The following is a 17,409-nucleotide window of genomic DNA, read 5'->3' as shown; positions in this document are numbered from 1 at the left end:
AAGCAGAGCCACAGACCGATGGAATAGACTAGAGAATCCAGATATTAACCCAGACATATATGGTCAATTAATATTTGATAAAGGAGCCATGGACATACAATGGCAAAATGACAGTCTCTTCAACAGATGGTGCTGGCAAAACTGGACAGCTACATGTAGGAAAATGAAACTGGACCATTGTCTAACCCCATATACAAAAGTAAACTCAAAATGGATCAAAGACCTGAATGTAAGTCACGAAACCATTAAACTCTTGGAAGAACACATAGGCAAAAACCTCTTAGACATAAACATGAGTGACCTCTTCTTGAACATATCTCCCCGGGCAAGGAAAACAACAGCAAAAATGAGTAAGTGGGACTATTATTAAACTGAAAAGCTTCTGTACAGCAAAAGACACCATCAATAGAACAAAAAGGAACCCTACAGTATGGGAGAATATATTTGAAAATGACACATCCGATAAAGGCTTGACGTCCAGAATATATAAAGAGTTCACACGCCTCAACAAACAAAAAACAAATAACCCAATTAAAAAATGGGCAGAGGATCTGAACAGACAGTTCTCCAAAAAAGAAATACAGATGGCCAACAGACACATGAAAAGATGCTCCACATCGCTAATTATCAGAGAAATGCAAATTAAAACTACAATGAGGTATCACCTCACACCAGTAAGGATGGCTGCCATCCAAAAGACAAACAACAACAAATGTTGGAGAGGCTGTGGAGAAAGGGGAACCCTCCTACACTGCTGGTGGGAATGTAAGTTAGTTCAACCATTGTGGAAAGCAGTATGGAGGTACATGAAAATGCTCAAAACAGACTTACCATTTGACCCAGAAATTGCACTCCTAGGAATTTACCCTAAGAATTTGGCAATCAAGTATGAGAAAGATCAGTGCACCCTTATGTTTATCGCAGCACTATTTACAATAGCCAAGAATTGGAAGCAACCTAAATGTCCATTGATAGATGAATGGATAAAGAAGATGTGGTACATATACACAATGGAATACTACTCAGCCAGAAGAAAAGGGCAAATCCAATCATTTGCAGCAACATGGATGGAGCTGGAGGGTATTATGCTCAGTGAAACAAGCCAAGCGGAGAAAGAGAAATACCAAATGATTTCACTTATCTGTGGAATATAAGAACAAAGGAAAAAGTGAAGGAACAAAACAGCAGCAGAATCACAGAACTCAAGAATGGACTAACAGGTACCAAAGGGAAAGGGACTGGGGAGGATGGGTGGGTAAGGAGGGATAAGGGGCGGGAAGTAGGGGGGTATTAAGATTAACATGCATGGGGAGGTAGGAGAAAAGGGAGGGCTGTACAACACAGAGAAGGCAAGTAGTGATTCTACAACATTTTGCTATGCTGATGGACAGTGACTGTAAAGGGGTTTATAGGGGGACTTGGTATAGGGGAGAGCCTAGTAAACATAATATTCGTCATGTAAGTGTAGATTAGTGATACCAAAAAAAAAAAAAAAGGGCAGTTCCTGTGTGGTAACCTCCAAAGAGTTCTACACAAGAGTATAAAGGGCATATAAAAGTGTAGGCAAAGGGTCTGTTTGTGTTTATACAGAGGAGCAAAGCCTAATTGGGCTACCCTGAAAATGAACTGAGATACGATATGAAAAAGAACTTCCAACATCAGCACTCTCTGGAAGACTCATGCCAGAAGATGATCATCAAAAAACCCCAACGAAGATCCACGCACTGCTACAGCTGTTGATGCACTCATCCCACCAGTTCCTGGACTTGCCATGGGAATGAAGGAGATATCTAAGCTGGCCTGTGCATACAGTAAAACAACAAATTTGACTGGATCTATACTGTTGGAACTCAACCAAGAATTAGGAGAAGTGCAAATTGTAGCGCTCCAAAATCTTACAACTACAGACTATTTACTGTTAAAAGAACATATGGGATGTGAACAGTCCCCAGGAATGGGTTGTTTTAATTTGTCTGATTTCTCTCAGACTGTTTAAGTTCAGTTGGACAATATCCACCATATCATAGATAAGTTTTCACAAATGCCTAAGGTTCCTAACTGGTTTTCTTGGTTCCACTGGAGAGGGCTGGTAATTACAGGTATGCTTTGGTTATGTAACTATACTCCTATTATGTTAATGTGTGTGCGCAATTTAAGTAGTAGTTTAAAACCTATACATGCTGAAGTTACTCTACAAGAATATATGTCAAAGAAATAATCAATCTTCCCATGTTTTCTTCCGCCTGCTACTTCTACAGCTTTTCTTCTTTCTTTCTAATTACAACGCTTAAATAGAATTCGTGCCTCATATCAAATTTACCGACTATCATAATTCTTCCAAGTGGTAAAGATACCTCAAGACAAATGCTGGGCATAGAAGCCACAGGGTATAAATATGCAAAGAAGTAAAAAGCTAACCATTTCAAACAATAAGGCTTCTCTCTCACTTACCAACTTACATTTCCCTGTATGGCCCCGGAATATGACTGGTTAGCCAGAGACAGGTAAGATTCCTCAAGGGAGGAACAACCTAAGACAGGCACAGTCCCAGGGGGGTCATCAGGTGAGAAATTGGGGATCAACAGAGGTGAGGCTTAGAACCTCATCCCCCCTGTTCTGAGAGAAATCTTCTGCATACGTGGATGTTTTATTGCCCTTGTCTAGCTTGGATTAACACATAGTCTACAGGCACACACCTGATCATCTACATTTGCTCTCTTACAACACTAACCTATGTTTTCTACCTTTATCTTGTATCTACCTACCACTTCAGCATTTTATTAAAAAGAATAATAATAAAGAGAGAAATGTGGTATCCACATATAAATCAAGTATAAGAATCAAATGAGTATCATATTTGAACTGGCTGTTTATAGTTCATAATGCATGAGCAAAACCGAAAGTTTCTGTGATGACTGCCCTTGTAACTGTTCACTATGTAACTTTTTCACTATGTAAGAATTTGTTCTCCATGTAAGAACTTGTTTGTTATGCTTCAGAAGATTGGAGACTGACGAAAATTAGGTTTGGAGTGGATTAATGATTGTGCACTGAGCATTGACTCCCCTATAGAGAATTTTATTGTTGTTAACAACCATTTGATCAATAAATATGACAGAAGCCCTCACAACAACAACAAAAAAAAAAAAAGTACACACTTCCAATGGTAAAATAAATAAGTAACCGGGATGTAATGTATAGCATAAGGAATACAGTCAAAATATTGTAACAACTTGGTATGTTGATAGCTGGTACCTATAATTATCATGTATATAAATGTTGAATCACTGTGTTGTACACCTGAAACTAATGTAATGTAATACTGTGTGTCAACTACCCTTCAATAGAAAATAATTATCTACAAAAAAAAAATATATATATATATATATATACTCAAGTGGATTAAAGACTAAATGTTAAGACATGAAACTATGAAACTCCAAGACGAAAATAATAGGAGGAAACCTTTTTGACATTAGTCTTTGCAATGAATTCTTGATACCCTTTTTATGAGGGCTTGGAGAGGCAGACCATTAAAGAGCTCCCATGCTCTCTGTCTCTCTCTCTCTCAGAACACAAACATACATGATCATTACATAACAAAGAACCTTTGCCATATCTGGAAGTATAAAACCCTATATTTTCACATGCCCCAGTTTTAAATGGAGCTGTTTCTGGCAGAAAGTTAGAGGACAGAAAAAGAAAAACAGGATCTGGAAACCTCAAGCTGGTCAGTGGAGCTGGAAGCTGAGGTAACCTCAGGGCTGTGCAGTCCTGACAGGTGAAGTTAAGAGAACTGTGCCTGGGTCCTGGCCAGGGTGGGGGACAGGCATCCCTGTCCCTGTAACCAGCAGCTCCAGCCCAGCCCAGCTGTGACTGCAAGGGCAGTCACAAGAGGCCTTCCAGCAGCTGAGGAGAGGGTGAGCAGCCTAGATAGAGTTCATCTCTCCCACCGAGCATGGGGGAGAGCCCTACGGCGAGCAGTCACTACACAGCAGTGGGGGCAGACCAAGTCACCACCCAATTCCGGGAGAGGGAGAAGTGAATTTGTTTTGTTAATAAGCTCTAGGGTTTACCCAGAGGTATTTTGTAAAATACCAAGAAAACTACAAGAGCATTTTCTTTTTTTCTTTTAAAGCCTCTACAAACCTCTTGTCAGAGAGGTCACGTGATGAAGCCCAGAGGTAACCTGGCACCCGTGGGCACAGGCAAAGCTGGTCACTGCCCGAGCACCCTTTGCAGGAGTCACACTGGACTCCTCTGGGCTCTGGCCTTGCCCCTGTTGTTCCTCTTCAATGTGACCCACCTTTGTGCCTCAGATGAGGGGCCACCCCACCCTGCACCAGGCTCAAGCTACTCAGGCCCATAGCAACACCAGCTCCTTCTGCCTCCCCTCCTGCATCTTAGCTCAGGTGCAGGATGGAGCTAAACAGCTTCTGTGCTGTATTGGTGAGACCAGTCCAGGAAAGCAAGAATTCAGGGAAGAAGGCAGTAAAGGAGGAAAGAAAGAAAAGTAATAGTAGGGCATTTTATTGCAGTCTACTCCCTAGTCTTCAAATATGGATTCCTTAACAGCAAAACAATCATGCTGTCACACCCTTACATCTCATTTAGCATTTATTCAACAGAACAATAGTACCAATGCAAATAGGCTTGGCATTTGGAGAAGCCAGTGTGTGCTGGGCGCAGATTTACAGTGATAACTCATTCGACCTATAAAGTCATTACAAACAGTTTTATATTGGTTCAGTTTGTCAACATTTCTTATCACCCAAGTTTCTCCCAGTGATAAAACTCCAGTTTACAGGCTGCGATGCAACCTTGCCAGGTTGCAAAAGCAGAGATGGTCTTGTCAAACATAGTTTCACTCTCTTGGGCATCTGGTATGCTTTGGCTAAGAGATATGCTATTCTCTTGGTCTGAGCCTCTCTCAAGGTAATAATAAAATGTGGGTTTCTCTATGTGCATAAGCCACTTATCCATTCCTTTACCCTAAGCTATAATTTATCCCTCTCTCCATTTGCCATGTATCTTTATCCAGACTTTTTCACCTGTGAAGGGGACATAAAGTACGCATACTGTGCTGGTCCAGATGGCTGGCACAATACCAGTTTCACAAGTGCCTCCCCTCAGTCCACTCACACTCACAGAAGGTAGGGTTAGCCAGGTGCAGATCCAGCTGGCTGTCCTGGCCACTAGGCAGCATGGCTCTGCTCACTGTCAGCCCCAACCTGGACACATGGGGTGAGAGTACAGTCCATCCCATCAGGCCCTTAAGAATTGTGGCATAAACATTTAGGGTGTGGTTATACTTTCTTGCTTTTATAAATTTTCCCTGCTTCTGGCACCTGGAGAAGCCCTGGTCCTGGAACCACTGCATCAGGTAGGACAAAACAAACTGGCAGTGACATGGGGAAGAACTGTATGGTGGCACTAACATCTTCCCCCACCACAGCTTCCCCAGATCCCCCAGGAAAGCAGAGGAATCTACCTTGTCCTAGCACCCCTCATGTTCAGTGTGAGCACACACTTCTGAAGGTGTGTAAGCCAACCCTCTCATGCCTTTATCTCTCCCAGTTTTAGACAGCCAATGTTTAAACTGCCCATTCCAATTTCCTATTAAACCACTGCTCTGCAGATGGCATGCTAAGTGGTACATCCATCTGATGAGATGTCTCTTCACCCACCATGGGACACCATAGGCTGTAAAGTGTGTCCCTTGGTCTGAGATGTAACTTGGTGGTTCAATTTCATGCAAAATCTTCTGTTCCAATCCTTTAATGGTATCTTGAGCATTTGCATCTACGACTGCATATGCAGAGCCTAGTCCAGGATAAGTGTCTCTTCTGCTCAGGACCCACGTATAGCCTCCAGGAGCTACTAGCATTGCTCCAATGTAACCCACTGGCCAGCTACGAGCAGGGCATGCCCCCTGGGGAATTTTCACCATAGACAACTGTCTCCTTAGTTGTCAGAATAGTTCTTGTTGGCATTCTGTGCCTGACAGGGTGCAAGAAGAGTATGTGCAGATTCATCCTGTGCACTGCTGCAGCTCCCCCATGTCCACTCATTTCAAGGACCGAGGTAGCCACCTCAAAGGACAGCATCCGACAGGTCAACTTCCGCTCCTGGAAGGGGCACCTCCTAATGGGAATCTACTTCTCCCACTTTAGTGAGCTCCTTAAATTCCCAGAGCGATTTCCATACGGCTGCAGCTCACAAGGGCATTCCTTACATAGTTGTTTTCCATTGCTCATCTACCTGACCATACAGCCAGGCCATTGGCTACAGCCCATGAATCCATAAAAATCCCAACATTATGGACTTTTCCCACTGTTCAATTCTTCCATGGCTACAAGGAAAACAGTCTGCAGTTCAGCCCACTGAGCTAATTTACTCCTCCTTCCTTCCAACCAGAGTGTTGCCATCTGCAGTCTTAATGCAGCAGCTTTCTAAATGGTATTGTCCATTCTGCCTGGAACTGCCATCTGCAAACCAAGCAGCTCTTTATCATTCATCCTACAGCACTGTCCATGAAGCGGTGGGTTCCAGCAGCTCATCAGGGGGCTCTAATGTCCATCTGAGAGGAAATGCGGCCTGCTCACAGGTATTGTGTGGGTCTCCTAGCATTCCCCGGGCAGCCTGCTCCTGCACAAACCATTTCTGTTTGGTTACAGTACTCTTCTGGGTGCTGCCTTCCCTATTAGCATGTTTCTCTGACGTCACCTATGACATTATGGGTTATCTCAGGCTTCAAAATTATTTCATGTCCTCAGTCATGGAGACAGCCTCAATTAAGGCCCACGAGTATGCTAATAATTGTATGTCAAATGGTGTGTATCAGGCAGCAGAAACTGGGGATTTTCTGATCCAAAATCCCAACAGTCACACCTGGGAGGCACTCATGGGCTTTAGCCACAAGCTCCAGTGTGCACGTGTGTGAGGGGCAGACACTTCCCAAGGCTACGGTCATAAGGGCCCAAAGGTGTCAAGAGTGTGACTGCCATTTCTAATTCTGACATGGCCTGCTTTTGTTCAGGACCCACTCACATACAGCCTTCTTCCATGCAGTCCCATAGACGGGAGCTAGCAATAGTCCCAGAAGTGGAATATGAGTCCTCCGAAACCCAAAAAACTAACCACATGCTGGGCTTCTTGTTTGGACCTAGGGTGGGGATCACAGTTTATTCTTAGTCACACGTGTGGAATGTTCCGGGTGGCTCATGCCCATGTTATTCCTCAGAATTTCACTGTTTGAGCAAGACCTTGGATCTTTGCTGGATTTATTAACCAGCCCCATTTGGACATGTATGTTGCTATTGCATTCAATTCAGTCCTAGCCTGCTCCTCTGTTTCCGTTATTATCATGATGTCATCACATAGCGTATTATTACACTCAAGCCCTGCACCAAGTCCAAATACTTCCTAACCAAGTGGTGACAATACCTGGTGAGTTCAGATAACCCTGTAGCAGCATGGCAGAAGGAAACAGATCCTTTCCACATGACGGCAAACTGTGGCCGACTCTTCAAGAGACAGAGATGGAGAAGAAAGCATTTGCAAGGTCCATCACTGAGTACCAGCCTCCTTCAGCCTACTGTACTTTCTGTATGGCTGAGACCATGTCTGGAACTGCAGAGGCTATGGGCAGTACAACTTTATTTAAACCTCCACAATCTACTGTAGTCTCCATGAGCCATCCACCTTTTTCACAGGCCACCCAGGAGCACTGTACAGTGAATTCAGGCACCAGCACCCAGCTTCCAGCATGTCACTCAAAGTGGTGATCTTTTTGTCCACCAGGTAGTCTATACTGCTTCAAGTTAACCACCTGTGTGGCTCAGGCAGTTCTAGTGGTTCCCATTTAGCATGCCCAATTAAAACTAGCCAGAGGGTGGGCTCACATGCCCTCTATTTTACTGTGCTAGGCAGGGGTAGCAATTCCCAGTCAGACACAATATCCATCCCAAATAATACATTCAGGTACAGGGGATAAAACCACCTCACACAACATCTCAAATACCCAATATTCATCCAAACTTTTCACCTCAATCCCATCAACCATTGCATTTCCATATCCTCCCAATCTAAGCTTAGACCCCATAAGAGTTCACCAGTAGGTTTTGGAATCGGTGCATAGGGCCCCTGCATCAAGAAGTCCCAGGGAAGTTTCCCCTCCTCCCCCTGGCTATTTTACCCTCATGTCCTGGGGGTGCAGCCAGAAGACCCTGGCCCATTTGTCAATCTTAACTTTTTAACCTGCCTGACCACCACACCAGCAATCCCTGATCAGGTTTCTCACTGTAATCTTGGCCTTCAGGCCTTTCAAGTTCCTCCAAACTGGGTACACAGAGCAGAGTTTTGGGGCTGCTGTAATGTTGGTGGAACAGGGGTTCCCACTGGCCCACCCAGTTTCTGGAAGTGCTATATAACAACTTTGCCACCCCATCGGTGTCCACTGAATTCACCCAATTTTTCCATAACCATCTGAAGACTTCCACTCAATTAACTGGGTTGATCACCCTGACTCTCTCTTTTGTCCCTCCCTGTTTTCTGAACTATGCTAATGTTCCTGGTATCATAAGACCTGAGGGGAAGCTGAGAAAAAAAATCTCATAAGGCTCCTTAAACTGTTGTTTGACTTCATAGCAGTAAAGTTACATGGAGTGCCCAGCCCCTTCATCAAGCATTCAACATAACCTGTGTAACAGGAATATTCAGTGGGGGAGAATCTTTGTCATCCTAAAGCCAATCCCACGTGGCCTGCATATGAAGCCTACCTGTTCTTTCTTCTGCGGTGCTCCATCTGGCATTTACAGGGGCAGTTGGGCAGCCCCCTTCTCAGGATAAACAGACTCACAGGGGCTCTTATCCAGTCCACCAGGTTGGCTGTTCCCTCGGGAAGAACCTCCTGTGTGTCTGGATCATGCACAGCCCTCTGGGATTGGCCAAGAGTGAGTGGAGGGTCCTGCAGCAGCCCAGACACACTCCTCCACTCCGAAGCATTCAAAACAGGTCACAGTCCCAAACTGGTGGCTCTCACAACGCACTTTACTAAAGGTCCTTCAGGAAGCTGGTGATGCTGATCTACACAATGACCAGTTCCTTTACACTGTATCCCCTCATTCCACACATTTCCTGGTTTTCTCCTTCCCCTATGTTAGCTATCTTCTTGGTGACTAGAGGTCTTAGAGGTACTTTCTGTTGCTCTGACATAATTTTCCTTTTCTAGGCAGCTTTGAGGTTAATGGCTGAAGCTGAGATTGAACCAAATCTCAGCCTGGTTCAGCATCAAGCCCTGACCCATCATTTTCTTTTATTTTCTTTTTGGCTGTTCCAGATAAAAACAACCAGGGAATGGAATATTTAGCCTGCTTCTTACCAGTCTGCATTTCCTTACCTACCCAAGGAGCCAACTCCATAAGAGCTGGGGCCACTGCCATTTCTAAATTCCACTGGTAACTTGTACCTTTAGTGACCGATAGCAGTGCAGCTGCACCTTCATATGAAGCGCAAGTGCACAGCCATCCAGGCATCAAAGGCTCCTCATCCCCTGCTTTCATTCTTTCTCTTCAAAACCCACATATTTCTGAGAGCCTGGGCCATTCTCACAAATCCCAGTACCTACCCTGACAAACTCTGTTTGAGTTTGCAGACATGATTTCAACAAGGTGTGTGTGTGTGTGTGTGTGAGAGAGAGAGAGAGAGAGAAAGCGAGAGCGCGAGCAGGTCGCCTCACACACACCAAGCAATTCTTAAACACCAGCAGTGTGTCTGAGAACTCAACAATTTTGACGCTATCTGCCCAGAGACAGCACTAGACTCCCCAGGTTAAGGGCTCGATCCCACAAGACTCCCCACCATCCTCAACTCCAGAAGCCTATCCCAGGCCCCAGGCAGTTCCCTGTGCTGCTGAGGAACCAGCTACAGATTTGAGGGTCCAATGACCTCTCACTTGGGTTCAACTTATTTGCTAGAGCAGCTCACAGAACTTATAACACATTTGCCAGTTTAATAACGGGTACGATAAAGGATACAAGTTAACAGACAAATAAAGAGGTACATAGGGCAAGCAACCAAATAAAGGGGCTTCTAGCCTTGTGGAGCTCGGAGCTTGGGGACTGGCTCTGTGGGGCATGGAATTTTTTGGTTCCACAAGTGTGGAAGCTCTGACAGAGAAGCAGGATCCAAGAGAGAGAAATGTGCCCTTCTCATTGGTTTTGCTGAGGGCTTCATTGTCTGTATCATTAGCCATTGGCTGATTCAACTCTAGCCCCTATGACTGGGTCAGGTCCAAAAGTCTCTCATTAATATGACAAGACACCCATTCAACCTTTAAGGCTCTGCAGTGATTTCAGGAAGTGTGGACGAGGACCAAATATATCTGGGAAATATATATTTGGGTCACTGAATGACCAAGTACATATTTCATATAACTCATTGTATCACAATACTCAAAACAATGTTCATTACTTGCACTATGCTCACTGCAGTGCTAGGCCCTGGGGATAGAATCATGCAAGACCAGTCTTCAGCATGGGAAAACAACCAATGATAAGTAAGCAAACAGATAAGTAAACAAGACAGGCTCTCGTTGTAACCAGTTACAGTAAGTCACTAAATAAGGCACTGAGATAGCAATTCATGAGGGGAGGCAGGACCAGGATGAAGGAAGCCATTTCCAGGAGTCACACACAGGCTGAGACCAGACGGGGGACTTCAACAATACAATAAAAGGGTCATGTGTCATGTATGTCCAAGTAGGATTTACTCTGGGGATGCAAGGTTAGTTCAATATCCACAAATTAATCCATTTGACATGTCACATTAACAAAATGAAAGATAAAGATCATGATAATCTCAACAGATGCAGAAAAAGTATTGGACAAAATTCAACATCCATTCATTAAAAATTCTAAACCAAGTGTGTAGAGAGAGAACACACATAAACATAAAAACAGCCTATATGACACACCCACACCTTTCAGACTTCACAGGGTAAAGCTGAAAGCTTTTCCTCTAAGAATAGGAAGATGAGGATGCCCATTCTTGCCACTTTTGTTCAGCATTATACTCAAAGTCCCAGTGACAGCAATTAGGAAAGAAAAATAAAAGATATCCAAATTGGAAAGGAAGTAGTAAAAGTGTCACTATCTGCAGATGACTTGATACTATATACAGAAAACTCTAAAGCCTTCACTACAAAACTAATAGAACTAGTAAGTGAATTCAGTTGAGGTGAAGGATACAAAAGCAATATTCAAGTTTGTTGAGTTTTTATATGCTAATAATGAATTACAAGAAAGAAATCATGAAATCATTCCTACTTACACTTGCATCAAAAAGAACAAAATGCCTAGGAATCAACTGAACCACAGAGGTAAAAGGACTGAATGCTCAAAACCATAAATATAGATGAAAGAAATTGAAAACTACACAAGTAAATGGAAAGATAAACTATCCTTATGGACTGGTACAATTAATAGTTATAATGTCAATACTACAAAAAGCAATCTAGATATTCAATGAAATCTCTATCAAAGTACTAACAGCATACAAAGCTACTACAATGTTATAAGCTACATTACCTATGCAATAATTTCATCCCTTGGACTAAATCACTTTATAATTTGATATTTGTATCATGTTATCCCCTTTACCAATAAAAAAAGAATTTAAAAAAAGAATAAAGGTTAGAATCCTGAAAAAAACTACCAATCAGATTTTCCACAGAACTAAAACAAATCATTCCCAAATTTGTGTGGAACTACAAAAGACCCCAAACAGCCAGAGCAATACTAAGAAACAAGTATTATAGAAGTATTAGGCTCCCAGATTTCTAGGTATACTACAAACTATAGTAATCAAAACGGTATGGTATTGGAACAAAAACAGATCCTCACATCAATGGAACAAAACAGAGAGCCCAGAATTAAACCCACACTTACATGGTCAGTTAAAAAAGGAGGTAAAAATACATAGTGAGAAAAAGTCTCTTCAGTAAATCATGTCGGTTATACTGGACCATGCAAAACATGGACCGCTTCCCTAAAGCATACACAAACAAACTCAAAGTGAATTAAAGACCTAAATGTAGGACCTGAAACATAAAATTTCCAGAAGAAAACATAGGCAGCAAGCTCTTTGACTCTGGCCTTGGCAATATTTTTTTTATCTCTCTCCTCAGTCAAGGGCAACAAAGGCTAAAACAAACACATGGGACCTACATCAAACTAAAAAGCTCTGTGGAGCAAAGGAAACCATCAACCATACAGAATAACAACCTACTGAATGGTAGATGTTCGAACACAACATTTTCAATATGGGGTTAATACCCACAACATGTAAAGTACTCATACAAGTATCAAAAAGACAATCCAGTTAAAAAAATGGACAGAGGACCTGAATAGGCATTTTTCCAAAAAAGACATACAGATGGCCAACAGACACATGCAAAGATTCTCAGTATCACTAAGCATTAGGAAAATGCAAATCAAAACCACAATGAGATCTCCATTCAAATGTCAGAATGGCAAGTTCAAATTAAAGACAAAAAATAACAACTGTTGGCAAGGATGTGGAGAGAAGGAAACCCTCATATACTATTGTTGGGAATGTGAACTGGCGTATCCACAATTGAATACAGTACATGGGTTCCTCCAAAAATTAAAAATAAAATAATACCATATAATCCAGCAATTCTGCTTTAGGAATTTAACCAAGAAAAATGAAAATACTAATCTGAAAAGACATATGTATCTCTATGTTCACTGCAGTATTATTTACAATAGCCAAGATACAGAAACAGCCTAAATGTCCATAGATACATGAATGGATAAAGATGTGTAACACACACACAGACACACACAGACACACACAGACACACACACACACACACACACACACACACAGACCGCGGCATATTACTCAGCCATAAGAAAGAAAATAAATCCTGCCATCCAGCCGCCTTTGGAGCACGTGCCGTTGACAGGAGGTGCTGTGAACGGTACTTGCCGTCTGTGGCCTTCTTCCCCCATAAAACACAACTCCAAGTAATCACAAGAGAAACATCAGGTTAAATCTAACTGGAGAAAAATTCTACAAAATTGATGGTGAAGAATCATGAAAATGGAAAAGATCATCCAAAACAAAGAATGTCTCAGAAACTCTAACAAAGAGTGTCCTAGGGAGATGGGATCACTAAATGTATTGAGGTATCCTGAGTGGGATCTTAGGGGAGAAAGGGCACAACTAGGGAAATCTGAGGAAAAGAATGGATGGTGGATGGTTACAATGCAGCAACATTGTTTCACTAGTTGTAACAAGGAACTATAATGATGTGGGATGGTAGTAAGAAGGGAAGTGGTCGGAGCAAACTGTGAAATCCTGCACTACCTTTGCAAATTTTCTGTAAACCTGAAACTGTCTTAGAAGAAAAATGTATTAAATCACTTTTCATATTTTAACACATAGCATTTCTAAACTACTAGAAATTACTATTAATTTTGATTGTCACCTAGTTCTACTGTTTTGTTTCTTAAAGATAGTATTTATAACAGAGAAGTAAATAACCCAGGAAGATACATACTTTCCAAACTATGTTACAGTTTTCATTTTCAGTGGATAATGCATGTGCACATTCACTTATTATATATTATGTTACTTGGGAGGGTTTTTTAAGTTGTTTCACTGGTATGGCTGTGTGTGGGTCACTCTCAAAAAGTCATGTCATCATAAATGGATGTAGAGATTCAGATACTATGGTGTCTATTTCACCTCACGGTTGAACATTCAAAAGACTGCTGTAGAGACAAAAAATAAAATGCCTCAGTGTGACTGGCTCACAGGTATTCCAAGAATACTTGTACATTTCAGCAGTAATAGAACAATAAAAATCTCTAACTCAAATATTCAGATTACAATTATAAGAACAGAAGGTATGACCATGAAGAGATTCAATATTTTGTCTTGATATTTTCTGATCAGAAAATGTCCAAAAAGTATTCAAACATAATGTCCCAGGTGATAGTGAGCAAACAGTGACAAAATCAAAGAATTAAAAGTGGCCGACTATACTGCAAGTGATGGTAGATGTTGCTATGTTGTGTGCCAGACATGATACTTAAGAGATCACACAGAATTATTCAAAGCTAAAATGCTGGTATGCTCCCCAATTTAGGGCAACTTACATGTTGATAGAATTCCTTATAGCTAATGATGTAGGTAAAGGTAAAAATTGATCTGTTCCTCTGTGCTTACAATTCAAAAGGAATACAAAATGCACCTAAGAAATCAGGTTAGATCCAAAATACAACTGAGAATATAAAAAGCTAATACTTTTCATACACTTCTGATTGCACAAGAGAAGTAGCCCAGCATGAATATGTCAGAGGACAACGTATGTTTATGTAAGAACACTGCCATCACCACAGATGCTGTACTGACTACACTGAAAGGAAAGAAAACATGGACAGGGTGTACCTGCAGTAATTATTAGTAAATAGTAAAGGGATAATGCTGACAGAAAAACACTCAGGGTCACAGTTATTACACACAAGCAACTATGGAGTTTGCACTAAAAGTCAGAAGCCATTATTCCTCTGTATATATCATCATGCCCAATTTGTACCTTTTTCATCTGAAGACACAAACTATGATAAGCTTAAAAATATTATACAACGGATAAACAGGTTTTGTGAATTGAGTCACCAGATGGAATATTTTCAGCTTTGTCCTAGAAAGTACTTTAAGTGTACTTACAAATACCCAATTATCATCAAGATCAAATGCATCAGCCACCACCCAATGCAAAATATACATTGAACAGATACTAAAAGTGTACAGGTAGGTAAGCACATGTGAATCAAGAGCACACACTTTTTAATTCAAATACTGTGAGTTGAAAATAATATGGAATCGAAAACCAAACTGGAAAATACACTATACCAATATCAGAAGCATCACAGGGCACAGGGACAGCACCTTTTTGCGCAGTTATCATGATGGGATGATACTGCGAACCAAGTGGAGGGTGTTAATGAGGCCCTCCAACAAAACATCCGGACTTTATGTAAGGACGCCTACCTTTAGAAGGCCTCCCACCTTGCTTACAACTCAAGTGAGGAGGTAATTTTTATACTGGAGGAATGGAAAGCTTTTAACAGGACACAGGATTATACTTGAATTTAGAAATAAACATGAAGTACAGAAGTGAAAAATGAAAAACCTCCCACTAAACATACCAATACTTAATAGAAAGTGGATCATAATCAACAGCAAGACTACAGATACCATCATGTTATCACTTGAATGGAAACATACAAAATTCAACTAAATGCCATCAGATTTGCATTTTTAATAGGCAAAAAAATGCATGTGCAACGAATGTATCTCATTGTCAAAAGCAGTCATGATCTTGGTTCTTCACTATTCTGCATGTTTACGTTTTCAGGTATTCCATCCTTCATGATTTTCAGCAGTATGCAATGGTTGGTATTTTAAGAATAACCATTGGGTTTTGATCATCTCAAACTAACTGAGGGTATTATCTTTCTTACACTCAAAAAAATTGGGTAGAAGCCTGGGTTCATCAGTTTTTAACAATACTAATCACACTGGAATCCAGGAAGAAATGTTCAATGAGCCAGTACTTCTCAGTATTTCATATTGTCACCGCATTATTAGAAAGATAAGAAGCATATTTTAAAGACATTACAGATCACTTATCTTCTTTGAAAGCCAAGAATGTGAAATTATAATAAATTGTGCATTTCAGAAACTCAGAATATTGAAGCTTAAAATAGTGTATTTTACTACAACCCCTCTCTGTCCATAGTTTTTCAAACACTTTCACATTATAGCAAATAATACCTATTAAAAATTAAGCAAGCCGTGTACAGACTACTCAAATTTGCCTTTTCACTGAGGGTTCTGTATGTCCATGCCAGGGACACCCCATGCCCCGACCCTAAACAGCTGTAAGGTCCCAGTATCTTGTGTGTCCACTACACGACTGTCCCTGTGTTTCCCTCCCTCTGAACCTTTGCAGGGATTTCTCCCACAAAACCATCCTCAGTCACTAATGAACCCGACAGCACCCTGGGAGTCTGACCCACTGAGCCCCTTCCCTACGGAACCTGCCAGAAAACAGAAAAACTTTCACCTGCAGTGAAAGTCTCCTTACCTGAAGACATAGAGTCAGTCACAGGGGATGGCACAGAAGGGAAGGCTCTGGTCTGCAGCTGAAGGTCAAAGGCCTGGAGAAGCAGCGGCCCAGCCTCCTCCTCTGCATTCAGGACACAAAGGGGGTGTGCTCCTCATGGGGACCCTGCCACTGTGCTGTCCTGGAGCCAAAGCCTGGCAGGTGCCTCGGCACTGGGTCCTTCTGGAATGAAGAGAAAGCCCTGAAGGAAGGCGCATGCGCTCTACCTACCTCACAAAGACTTGGTTTTCGCTACCCCTCCTGCCCATAGGGGAAACCGCGGGACTCCAGACATCACTCTGGCGCACCCTGCCGGCAGTCAAGGTCAGCGCAGGATTATAGGAGGATGAAACAGAACCACCTCTTCTAAAACACCCTTTCTGCAACTAGCAAAACTTGCAGTCAACACACAAAGTGTGAGGTCTATGAACCTTCATCAACATCCAGGCAGGAAGTTTTTTAGAATCCAAAACAGTGTATGTAATGAAAATACTGATGCCTAAAAATGATGACAGTGCTGATCAAATATTACTACTACCACTGCTGCTAATGAAAACAACAAAGTGAGTAACGTGGGAGGTTAGAGTGCATACTCCCATATTCAGTCAGCACCTGTGCCCTGAGTACTCAGGTGCACCAGGGCAGGAAGAACCAACAAGGTCCCGGAGGGAGGTCACGGGGGAAGATGGACAAAAGCCACAAAAACACCACCATGTGGATGAGAAGAGCAAGTGCTCTGTTAGGGAAACAGCAGAGCACCACAATGAGTCCGCAGCTCCACTAGGTGGAGCTGAGCAGGCTGAGCTGGGTTGCCATTCCGATTTCGGCAGTGGGACAAGTGGAGGCAGCCCTGCACAAATCCCGATGAGTTAGCCTGGCAGGAGGCACAACCTGCAGACACGTGGAGACAGAGGCAGTTTTGCCAGAGTGGAGGTTACAAGGAGGGGGCGGGCAGGAGAGCAGGGGCAGAAGGGGCGGGCCGGGGCCTGGGGTGGGACGACAGCAGGAGCGACCAACCGCTGCTGCCGTGGGACTTTTCCCCAGACTCAGGGGCTGAACCAACATTTACCCTCCCAGTTTCAGTGGACCAGGAATCTGGCAGATCTCAGCTGGGAGCTTCTGCCAGACTCTCAGGAGCTGGGGCTGCAGGCCAAACCCAGACAGGACCTGGTTCCCTCGGCACCTGAGCTCATGCGGGGGTGTAAGCA

At 42.5% G+C, this 17,409-nt stretch overlaps 1 protein-coding gene across 10 annotated transcripts in view; it reads right to left on the bottom strand.

The window, feature by feature from the left end:
• LOC118919760 (uncharacterized) overlaps nt 1-17,409 on the bottom strand; it is a 194,862-nt gene that overhangs the window by 158,658 nt on the left and 18,795 nt on the right. For 6 of the 10 annotated variants that reach the window (XR_008993316.1, XR_008993315.1, XR_008993313.1 and 3 more), the window contains one exon: nt 16,184-16,384. The exons of 3 other annotated variants lie outside the window; for them this stretch is intronic. The gene's annotated coding sequence lies outside the window, so the exon portion shown is untranslated. The remainder of the gene's footprint in view (nt 1-16,183; nt 16,385-17,409) is intronic. One more of the 10 variants, XR_008993310.1, reaches the window with a different exon arrangement.

Source organism: Manis pentadactyla, chromosome 13 (assembly GCF_030020395.1).
Source record: "Manis pentadactyla isolate mManPen7 chromosome 13, mManPen7.hap1, whole genome shotgun sequence".
NCBI classification, from domain to species: Eukaryota; Metazoa; Chordata; class Mammalia; order Pholidota; family Manidae; genus Manis; species Manis pentadactyla.
Note: the sequence above shows the minus strand (reverse complement) of the source record. Positions and strands in the feature narration are given on the sequence as shown.